Below are 12,459 nucleotides of genomic sequence, written 5' to 3'. Positions count from 1 at the left end.
GTTCAAAGTTTCCAACTTTCTGTGACTCTACAATTGTTCTACTGCTCAGTGTTGAATGTCGGTGACTCCCTTAGTCACTCTGCAGAGGAGCAGTCTTCCTGCTTTTTAAATCTTGAGCTAAAAACTGATGAGGAGTGTGCGCTTCCTCTCATCTGCTGACTTCTCATTTCCTTGATATGGGTTTGAGAGACAGCAAAGTTAAAATGTTGCAGACAGTGGTTCTTTCTTTTGTCATTATGTATGTTGCATTGTTGTCATTATGCTTTTTCATCTCCTTTCTTGATAAACTAGTATGGAGAATTTTATTTCCCCTCAAATAACTACAGCAGTGCCACCTCTCCACATCCTATTCTTCAAAGAATACAGAGAAGTGATGCTCTGTGACCATAAAAGGCTTTGATAAGATTGGGTCATAAGGCTATGAACCTTTGCTTTGTTTACTAGAAAATTTAGGCTTTATGGAGATTGTCATGCTGTGGGGAAACCCATGCCACATGAAGAAGATATGATTAAGGTGCTTTTATGACATATGCATCCTCTGCCATTTAATCTTTCTAGATGAGACTTACACATGATAGAGATAAGAAAAGCCAACCCTCCCATGTCCTCTCTGAACTTTTGCCTCACAGAATCTGTGAGTGTAATATTCTTTTAACCATCATGTTTTGCAATAAGTTATTATGTAGAAATGATAAGTGGAACAGATTTGGGTACCAGAATTGAGATACTACCTCAATTTTCTGTCAGGGAAGTGGGCAGAAATATGAAAAGCCTCGATGAAAGAAACTTGACATGTCTTCAGAGGCTGTCAGTGAGGGCTTTACGGAAAGTGAGGAAAATGTCATGGAAAGTGGTGGATGGGATTACTTTATCATAAATAGTAGAAGAAATTAGCAAAATTACTACTATCATAATACATAAAATTGAAGATGTACAAATGAAGTAAGGTATAAGACTATAAATAGATTTCCAAGTGAAATGTTTCATTTGTTCTTTTTAGTTATACATGACAGTAGAGTATATATTTTGACATATTTATACAAACATAAAGTCCATATTATTCTAATTAGGATCCCAGTCTTGTGTTTGTACATCATGTGGATTCACTGTTGTGTATTCACATGTGTACATAGGAAAGTTAAGTCAAATTAATTTCACTGTCTTTCCTATTTCAACCCACCCTCACTTCCCTTCATTCCGCTTTGTCTAATCCAATGAACTTCTCTGCTTTCCCTACCCCCTTGTTGTGTGTTAGCATCCACATATCAGATAGAACATTTGACCTTTGGTTTTTGGAATTGGCTTATTTCACATTGCAACATAGTTTCCAGATCCATTATTTACTATCAAATGTCATAAAATTATTCGTTTTTATGGCTGAGTATTATTCTATTGTGTATATATACCACATTTTCTTTATTTATTCATCTGTTGAAGATCACCTAGGTTGTTTCCAAGGCTTAGGTTTTATGAATTGAGCTGCTATAATCATTAATGTGGCTGATTACTACAGTATGCTGATTTTAACTCTTTTGGATATATACTGAGGAGTGGTGTAACTGGGTCAAATGGTGGTTCCATTCCAAGTTTTCTGAGTAATCTCCATACTGCTTTCCAGAGTGGTGCACCAATTTGCAATCCCATCAGCAACATATGAGAGAACCCTGTTCCCCATATCCTTGCCAGCATTTACTGTTACTTGTATTCTTGATTGTTGCTATTCTCACTGGAGTAAGATGACATCTCAGTGTAGTTTTAATTTGCATTTATCTAATTACTAGAGATGTTGAACATTATTTTATGTATTTTTTAACCATTCATATTTCTTCTTCTGTAAAGTGCTTGTTTAGTTCCTTTGCTCATTTATTAATTGGATTGTTTGATTTTTTGAGTTCTTTATATATCCTAGAGATTAATACTCTATCTAAGGTGCAGGTGCAAAGATTTTCTCCCATTCTGTGGTGTATCTCTTCAGGCTCTTGATTGTTTCCTTTGTTATGAAGAAGGTTTTTAGTTTCATGCTATCCAATTTATTGATTCTTGACTTTATTTCTTGCACTTTAGGAGTCTTATTGAGGAAGTAACTTCCTAAGCTGACATGGTGGAGAGTTGGGCCTATATTTTCTTCTAGTAGGTGCAGGGTCTCTGGTCTAATGCCTAGGTCTTTGATCCACTTTGAGTTGAGTTTTGTGCAGGGTGAGAGAGAGGGGTTAAATTTCACTCTGGCACATATGGATGTCCAGTTTTCCCAGCACTATTTCCAACAGGTTTTCTTAAGATATCATAGAGGAAAGGAAGCTTGTGATTTGTTAGTTTATAGAAAAAATTAGAGAGACATATATGAATCAGAAATTTCTTGACTTAAAAACCAAATTGATCTTCATTCATATCTTTTCCAGATGGCAGAATGTTCTTATTTTAAAAGGGCCCTAAAGCAAAGATCAACACATAGTTTTGATAGGAAAACACCTCTAGATAAAGATAAGATCTGGATGTGACTATTTCTTGTTAATACATCAGAAATATCTTAGACGTTTTCTCATGGACCTCTTAATGAGCTTAAAGGCATGCTTATAGCTCTTATTGGTAAGCCTATAGGAAAGAAGTATTTACTTCAGAGATTGTGCCTATGAACTTTAACTTTATAAACTATAAATTGATCCACTGGAAGATTACTAAAAGTTATTAAAGAATTTAAATGGAATTGGTCAAATTTTACAGAAAAAAAATAAAGAGAAGCCTTTTGATGTCCAAAGTCCTGTGACCATGAAGGTAGAGAATCTAACTCATATGCAAATATAGTGATGTAGAATTCCTGAAAGGATGAAACCAAAAATTTAAGGAATGGATCCAAGAGCCATGGAGAACCATTTCCAGGAACTATGACTAAGACAATACAGGAACTGAGAGTAATACTGTTGTGTGTCAGTGATTGCTCTCTGCCTGTTGGTATTTTTCCTCTCCTTCTCCCTCTCCCACTACCCTACCCATGAGATTACTTGTAGAAATTATTCTGTGCTTATAACACAATTGTGTGTTGGATGTTTAGGGGCTAACTTGCCACTTTGTTTCATAGGTCTTCAGATCAAGAGGACATATACTTGAGGAACAGCTTCTGCAACTGGACGTGATTTAGATAATAAGATTCAAGACTTTGTTTGATGTCAGAATGAAATGAGACTTTGGATGTCTTGGAAGAGGGTTTAAAGTACTGTGCATAAAGGAAGGATGTGAATTTTTCTGGCCAGTAGGCAGACTGTGTCATATTTTCCAAAGATTGTCACAATAATATTTCCCATTTTACATGTTCTTATTCAAAGTGACCTTGCCACTCCCAACAAAAGATAAAGAGTATGGCTTCCCTTCTCCTGGATCTGGGAAGGCTTGTGACTGCTATAACCAGAATCGTATATTAGAAGTCATAGCATATCATATAAGTAATACCATATGACATAGGCTGTGTCATAAGGATGATGCAGTTTAGCCTTATTATCTCAGACACTTGCCTCTGGTACTATGTGTCATTATTTGAGAAATCCATCTACACGATACAGCCAATCTCTGAGAAATCCAAATCATTTAGGGAGGCTTGGGTACATGCACTAGCCAGTTGAACTGTCCTTGCTGAGACAGTGAACATGACAGTGAGATAAGCCAACTCCATCACTCCCTATCGAAACTCCCAAGATATAGGACTCATGAACTTAATAAAATAGTTGTTTTGTTTATTAGTCATTGAGGTAGTAACTGTAACAATTGGATAGTTTAAAAATCATATAAAATTCATTAGACCTGTTTGGTACCACACAAGTGGCAACTTGGTAATAAATTAACTGATTTCACTGAATAAGTTGATGACAAAAATTTTAGTTGTCTGGTGGCTTGCTTACATATTTATTTAGATTTGAGGTGCTAAGTCACATGGCTATATCTGAGTTCGAGATGATGTGCCACTGTACCTTAGTTTACTTGTAACATTTGATTTACATTTTGTTTGACTTCATTAAAAACTTCCATAAATGTGATTTCAATTTGTCTCCATATTTTACACATATTAGATAAGAGATAAATGAATAATGATTAACTGAATATTATGGTTTTTTTTAATCTTTTAAGAGAGAGTATTTAATGGGTTTTAAAAATCCTATAAATGTTTTAGTAAACAGGGATTACATATACCAATATTAACCTCTATATTTATTAGGCTTATTGTCTATCTTTTAAGGATCATTATTTAATCTTCTGTTAATCTGTATAATTAATTTGAATATAGTACAATTCAAATATTCTGTGAGGTAAATATTGTAGATAAAAGCAAAATTTTCCATCAGTGAAGAATGCTTCTATAATTTTTTGGGGGGGTTTTACTGACACCTAGTGGCATTCGGTCTGGTATGTAAAAAATTCCTTTTAGCTCACTTCATTCTATTAATCTCTCTATTAGTGTCTTCTCTTATTTTTTATTTTTTTTCTTCTGTTATTTTTTAAAATTTAATAAAGCAAACAAAAGGAAATTTCAGGTGTCTCAATGTGACCAGCATTTTTTGAGGATACATGATGCTATACACACACACACACACACACACACACACACACACACACACACATAATTTGACATAAACGAACAAGTAGGATCATGTTATTCATTTTAACTATAGATTTTTTACTGTGCTTATTAATTTCCTTCATTTAGTTGAATTCTCTCTCTTCCTCCTTTATACATTCGTATAATTCCTCCACCCCTGTTTTAAAGTAGGTCATAATAATGTCCTAGATTTTTCTCCATGTGCCTGTAATAAAACATATGAGTGTATATTCTTCTATAAACATACAAGTACAATGTACACATTTTGTTATACTTTAGAAAAATAAAATTGTGCATATTTTTCTTCATTTTGCTCTTCTTAGCATACCTCTTAAAAATAGTTCTAAGATAAGTATGTAGTCCAAATTATTTCTTTAAGTACATGCATACTATTTACAACTGCAGTTTTTCTACTGCAGCCATTCACCCTTTCAGTATTTTTGCCACCTTGAATATAGCAATGCACGCCCATGTGTGTATATTCTTATAAAGCCTAACTTTATTTCTCCAAGATAACTTTTTGTAAGTTAAATTGCTGGATAAAAGAATGCATTAATTTCAATAGGCATTACCATTTTGCTTTCAAAAATAGTTAAAATGTGTATGATTAATATGTGAGAAAAACTTGTTTCTACATAGCCACTAGTATATCTTATAGGATTGTAAATATATTTGCCAGTGTGACAGGTATAAAATGATTTATTTTGAGTTTTCTGGTGACTAGGGAATTTGAACAACAACTTAGTTCTTAGTTTGTTCACTCTGAATTTATTCTATGGATTTTCTGATTTTAACTTTTGCTCTTCATATATTATAAGATGTTAACCCCTTGTTTCTCAGCAAGTTTACAGGTAATTTTATGGCAAAGATTATAACAAAGTTTCAACTCTTTATGTAATTAATGATGTCCATCTTTTGTTTTTATGACTATGGATTTTCAGATATAATAAAGTCTCCCTTACATAGGATCTTATTCTTCTAGGTTCCCTGCCCCTGCTTTTAAAAATTATTTTTGCAAAGTTTTTATTATGAGTTTAAATTCAAAAAAATAAAAATAATAAACAATTGAAGTCTTAATTCATCTATAATTTAATTATTTTAATAACATTTTAAAAAGTGAAGTATAATATACATAGTACATTATTAAAGAATTACCAGGAAGTGAACACACCTATGTAATCACCAACCAGTCACTAAATTTCTATTCCTTCTTAATTGCTAGTTCTGAAATTCTCTGAATTAGTGACTAGTATCTACGATGATAGCCTTCCTGCTTCTCTTCGTATTTTTGCTTCTTGAACCTGATCCTTGAACAAATTAGTTCTGTTTAGTCATCATTGACCTTCATGTAAATAAATTTGTATTTGTTTTTACATATTTAATATTATCATTTTTTTGAGTATAGAAGTTCTTTATCCTTCCTGTATAGCATTACATTGTATGAATATGTGGCTTCTATCCATTCTGCTGCTGATGGATTTTTGAATGGTTTTCAGTTTATGGCCATATGGAACAATGCAGTTATGAAATTCTTGTGCATTAACACTTTCAGTTGAACATATACTCCACAGAGAAATTGATGAGTCATAGGGCCCAAATATGTCCAACTTTGGTAGATTAGCAATTATTGCCAACAGTTTTCCAAGTAGGCATACCAGTTTACACTTCCACTCGTGGATTAAGAGTTTTAGAACTCTACTTTTTCACCAGCACTGAAAATTTTCTTTTTCATCTGAAGTCATTCTGATGGATTCAATGAGTATTAGTATCTCATTTTGGTTTAAATTAGCATGTCTCTTGTAGCCAATGAAGTCAAATAACTTTTTATATGTGTATAGAGAATTATTTCCTCTTGTGAATTATTCCTTCTTGGCCATTTTCCCATGAGGTAGAATTTTCTTATTGTGTATTTTATGAGTCCAGGCCCCTTGTTGCAAATATCTTCCTTTAGTGGCATTTTTTTCTATTTTCTTTATGACTATTATTTTTTATTAACAGAAATTCTTAGTTTAATGTATGTATTTTTTGTCCATACTCTTAAATTTGTGAAATTTTTTTCTATTCTAGAATTTTGAGTTTGATGTAAAAGTTAATTAACTTTTATGTTGGATATAAAGAGTGAGTCAACTCTCATTTTTTACACATAGTATTGTGGAGCAGTACTTACTTGGTCCACAAGCATTTATTGAAAAGGGTAATGTTTAAACCCACAACACTGATATATGCTCATGGGCATTAATAAGATTTTCATCTGTGCCTGGGCAGGTTTTGTTTTTTGACAGTGTCATGTAGAAAGTGAGTAAACACCATATTATCTTGAGTACTGTGGCATTGATATTTGCCAGTGTAAATTTACTGCCTTTTTTATCCCTTTAAAAAGATTTTCTTGCCTGTACTTTGCTTTTATATTTTTATAACTTTATAATTAGGTTTAAATTTTCATATAGAAATATGCTATTTTGATTTTTATTTGGATTTGATTGAATCTTTAGATCATTTAGGGAATTACAGCTCTGTAATACTGATTTTTCTGGTCTGTGAATATGATAAGTAACTTAGTTCCTTTAAACTTTCTTTTAAAAATAATTCATAATTTAAAAAATAGCAATCTTGTACATCATAGATATTTTGCTAGGTTTTAATGATTTATATACTCTCATTGATGTTATAATTTTTAAACATTTAGTTAACTTACATAAAAAATACAATTTGATTTTTGTATATCAAAATATAAATGTATCTAGTGACCCTAAGTACATTTATTAATATTTGCATTTCTAATAGTGTCACTTACGAAAAATAATTTTTTTTCATCTTGTATTTTTAAATTTTTCTTTTGCCTAGATGTACTTGAGTTCTGTGTGATCTGGAATAAAACAAAGAGGTTGTGAGGGTTCTTGCGTCATTCTAGATTTTGAAAAGAACTTTTAATCTTCTAACATTAAATATGATATATGTGAAAGTGATCATTATATATTTTATATGATCTTTATATACTAGATTAAAGAGGTTTCTATATCTTCTTTGCTAAGAGTTAGTATGAAAACTTATTGAATTTTATCAAATTTCTTATATTGGTATGATGTTTATTGTGGCTTATTTCATTATTCCATTTTAAATCAATCTTGTGTTCATGGACTAAAATCTACTTAGTCATGATATTTTATCATGTTAAAATTTCTTTGGGTTTAATTTGGTAGCTTTGACTTAATCATTAGAGAGATGCCTTCATAATTTTTTTTCTAATTAAATTGGTCCTATAAGTAGAATTGAAAAGTATTTTTTTTTTTGAAAGATTTTGTATAAGATTTCTGTTACCTCATCTTCACTTGTTGTGGCTGGAGGAGGTGAGCACTGGGGGCATACATTTAAGGTATATATTTTGTGTCTGGTGAGTGGAGTCTCTTTGTGCTTTCTGGTCCTCATGTGAGCCTCTTCTGTCCCACATACTCTTCTGTCATGATGTTCAGCCTCACCTTGAACCCTGAGGAATAGAGCCAGACCTCTGAAACTGTGGGCCCCCAAATAAACTTTTCCTCCATTACAATTACTCTTGTCACATCTTTTAGACACAGTGGGGAAAAAGCTGACTGAAACAGAAATTGATACCAGAAGTGGGGTCATTGCTGTGACTAACCTGACTGTGTAAGTTCATAAGCTTTTTTAGCTTTTTGGAATTTGCAGGAGGAATTTTGAGATGCTTAGCAATGTAAGCTGGAAATGCTTTCAGATTGTTGTAAGTGGAGCTGAATGACCGATTCTGGAGGGAGCTCAGAAAACAGGAATGTCAGTAAGACCATGGCAGTGAAGACAAGACTCAAGATGGTTCAGAAAAGGAGGACTCTGTTGGAATTTGGAGTAGAGGCCATTTGTGTCATGTTCTGGCCAAGAAGTTGTCTGCATTTTGCCTGTGGCCTAAGACTTTCTGTGAGGCTGATTTTAAAAGTAATGGACTTCTTAATCTGACAGAAAAAAATTTCTAGGCAGCATAATATTCAGGCAGTTGTGTAGATATTGCTAGAGGCTTTTAGCCAAATTAATTGTGATAATCAAGAGGAGAAAGCAAAGCAGAAAGATCTGAAAAATTTGGACTTGAAAGGTGGGAGTAAAACTGGGCCTAAGAAAGTTAGAGTTGTTAAAGACATTACTTCCATTAAGGCAATGCTGAAGACATTGCCCAGAGACAATGAGAAAGATGGATTGAGGGCATCTGAGGAATTGGCAAGATTATATCCATCTCAGACTCAAGGAAGTAAAAATAAAAAAAATCTCTTGACAAGAGACCAGTAGGCACTCTTCTTGCTTGAGGGAGCCTAGAAAGTTTTTCCAACATGCTCAGCTACCCAGCCACTTAGAGGCTGCTGCAACCAGCGTTCATGGAGTCTAGGCTATTTCTTGATTTGTTGGCAGACCTTGTCATTACCCATGTGGTGCTGGTTCTTCAGGATTGCAGGATGCTGGAGTTATGGCTTCATGGAAGTTTCCAGTGAGATTTGAAAGGAAGCTCTGGGAGGCTAGACCAAATGCAGTAGGGGTGGAGTCCCTATGGGCTGCCCCTGAGAGGGAAATGTGCATGGGAATGTGAGTAGGAAGCTAAAGCTGAAGTAGAAACCCCTAAGATTAAGAAATGCCAGTAACATGGAATATCTGCCAAGAACACCTGTAGGAATTGAGCAGAGACAAACCATGAGAGATGCCTTGTGGGCTTAAATCAGCAAAGCCCATGGGCAGAGCTACACAAGCGCTTTGGAGAGGACAACATGATGTCATGTGCTTCAGATGCCAAATATAGAACTACAGAATTTGTGTGCCCAGCTGGATTTCAGTCTTGCTTTTTGTTCTGTCCCTTATTTCTGTGTCCCTATTTTTCTGAATGGAAATGTTTACTCTATACATTTATATATTGGATACTTATAAGTTGTTTTTTATTTTTATAGGACCTCACCATGTGAGTTTGCCCTGAGTCTCAGAGGAGACTTTGTACTTGAACTTTTGGGCAATCTTGGAACTGTTGAGACTATGGGGACTCTTGGGACTGGAGTAAATGCGTTTTACATTGTGAGATGGTTCTAAGCTTTTAGGCTTATGACCAGTAAGACCATGGCAGTGAAGACAGGACTGCCAGGGGTCAGGGGCAGAATGTGAGGTGTCTCCCCAAATGCTCATGTGTGAGACAATGCAAAAAGGTTTTAGAGAAAAAAATGATTGGGTATGAGAGCCTTAACCCAGTCAGTGAGTTATACCCTGCCCACCTTCAGTTACCATTCAGTTCATCCCAACAGGGTATTAGCTGGAGGAGATGGGCATCGAGGGTGTGCCTTTAGGGTATATATGTATATATATTTTGTATCTGGTGAATGGAGTCGCTTTCTGCTTTCTGATCATCATGTGAGCCTCAAGCCCCAAGGTAGAGAGTTAGCTGTCAATGGACTGAGACCTCTGAAACCATGGGCCCCAAATAATCTTTTTCTCCTCTAAAATTGTTCTTGTCAGGTCTTTTAGTCACAGTAGCAAAAAGGTGACTAAAACACATGTTTAGAAGAATTTACCAGTGAAGTTTTTAATGAGTCAGAAAATTTCTTGGTAAGAGAGTTTTAAGATTTTACTTTTAAAAAATATGATCATTCAGATTTTTCATTTTCTTATGTCAATTTTGATAAACCACTTTTTAATCATTAGCTAGACTTTTTGAAGGACAATTTTGGTAAATCTTTAGGTCAGGTTATCATCAAATATTTTTCTGCTTTGTGTCTCTTTCCTGTCTGAGATTCCAACTATATTATATTTAAGGTTTCACTGTGTCACTTGTGTTCTATGTTATTTTATTTACCATCCTTTTCACTCTCAGTGCTTCCATCTGCATATCTTCTAGTTCATTAATCTTTAGCCAGATCCTATTCAATATTACACCCATGTAGTTAGTATTAAATTTAGTATTGCATTTTCAGTTCTATGATTTATATTTGAGTTATTTCATTGTTTTCTATTCTCTACTAAAATCCTTTATTTTATCTTTTGATTCCTTGAACAATGTTAATTGTTTACTTTAGAGTATATATTCAGTGACTCTATTATAGAGAATTGGCTCTGAATCTGTTTCTATGTCTTTTCTTTTTCTTTTTTCTTTTTTTGTCCTGTTGGTTTTCTATAAATGTTGTTTGCTTTATATTGACTACAAAATATTGTACTGTATATAGAAATGGTAGATCTTTTGGGGATGATTCACTTTTGCGTCTAGTAGACAGTATGGCTGGTGGCAAATCACCTTAATTAAATCAGGAACTACTGCATTTTGGCTTTTTAAACAAAGCACACATACAGGTTTTGGGTTTTTTCCTGAAAGCCTTGGATATTTTCCAGGGTTCTGCCTTCTTGGAGGACAGTGTGCTTTTTGTATATCTTCCCTTTATGTAAAGCTGTAGGAAGTACGAGGTTCTTGTTCTTTCTATCTTCTTAGATTTTGACTCCACAAGTTTCACTGCATTCATTGCTCTCTGATAACTTCACACAGATGCATTTTACATTTTGTTCAGCTGTTCTAGATTTTGTTAGCATTAGTCTTGGTCCAGTTCAACCTGGAATGTTACTTCCAGCTATGTTTACTTATGGTATAAATCAGAGATGCAGTTTTAATTTTTGCAGATCAATAGCAATTTTGCTAGAACCATTTATTAAGTAACCCATTCTTTTCCTATAAAATCCAATATCAACCATTGCAAAATATTAAATATAATATATCCTGGAATCTATTTCTGAATATTCAGTTTAATACCAATTTTATTAGGTTGTATCTAAAATAAGATATCAACCTTATTATTTTGTAGATTCTAGTTTTTCTAGTTGACTTTATTTTGCTATTGAAATGGAAATTTTTAAAACAATTTCTTCTTCCAAGTGATTGTTGCTATATTGAAGAGAATTTTCTGTTTTTTTGTATATGCATATTTTTATTTTATCAGTATGTTACATTATTTTACTTTGGTTCTTAATTTTCTGATTAGGAAATAATATCGCCAATAAAAATAAATATTTAAATATAAAATTTCCAATGAAATGAGTAATAACATTGATTTTCAATACCACTCTAGTTACTGATTTGTAAATAGAATAGGATTTAATTTTAATGTATAGGATATTTTCCATTTTTTCTCTTTCCATATTCTGTTTTTTAAATATAGTTTTTGTTTGTATTTAACTAGTTTCATCTACTTCTGTTATAGAATTTTTGATACAAGGGGTTGCTGAATAATATTAAATACTTCATCAGTTCTATTGATAAATTCATGCCATTTACCCTTTTGTTTATTAATATGATCATTTATTTTGATAGATTTACTGCATTTAAATAATTCTTAAATTTTTGGAGTAAATTCTTCTTGGTCATTTTATATAGATAACAGTGATTCCATATATTCCAGCCTTTTAGAAAAAAGCTTTAAACAAAGCATATTGATTTTTTTCAATATTTATGTACAACTTATCAATTAATATCTAATGGAATGAATAGGGGGGCATCAACTAATTAAGGCCAAAAACTAGAATATTATTGTGCCACAGAATACTCCTGGGTGACTGTCCCCCTGCAACATAAACATTTTTTCTGACTTTGTACTTATGAGTCATTGCATTTAAAAAATATTTTTACCATTCATGCTCACATCTTCTAACAATGCATTTAAAATTTTTATTTTGTTATCCTTACAAAATAAAACTCTACTTTTTTATGGCTTATTTAGTCATTATTAGGTCTTTGAGGTTATTCTACTTTAATGTCATAGAGTTACAGTCCATTAATTTTCATTGCAGTAAATATTATACTATATGAATATACCACAGTGCACTTCATTCTGTTTGATGGACATTTGTCTTATTTC

General features: G+C 33.1%; 1 protein-coding gene across 1 annotated transcript in view; it reads left to right on the top strand.

The window, feature by feature from the left end:
- Tdrd15 (tudor domain containing 15) overlaps positions 1–4,025 on the top strand; it is a 57,101-nt gene extending 53,076 nt beyond the window's left edge. Inside the window, exon 5 of the mRNA XM_078029613.1 lies at positions 3,077–4,025. The gene's annotated coding sequence lies outside the window, so the exon portion shown is untranslated. The remainder of the gene's footprint in view (positions 1–3,076) is intronic.
- Positions 4,026–12,459: the final 8,434 nt, after the last annotated feature.

This window comes from Ictidomys tridecemlineatus, chromosome 12 (genome assembly GCF_052094955.1).
Source record: "Ictidomys tridecemlineatus isolate mIctTri1 chromosome 12, mIctTri1.hap1, whole genome shotgun sequence".
Taxonomy (NCBI): domain Eukaryota; kingdom Metazoa; phylum Chordata; class Mammalia; order Rodentia; family Sciuridae; genus Ictidomys; species Ictidomys tridecemlineatus.
This window is presented reverse-complemented; position numbering and strand designations above follow the sequence as displayed.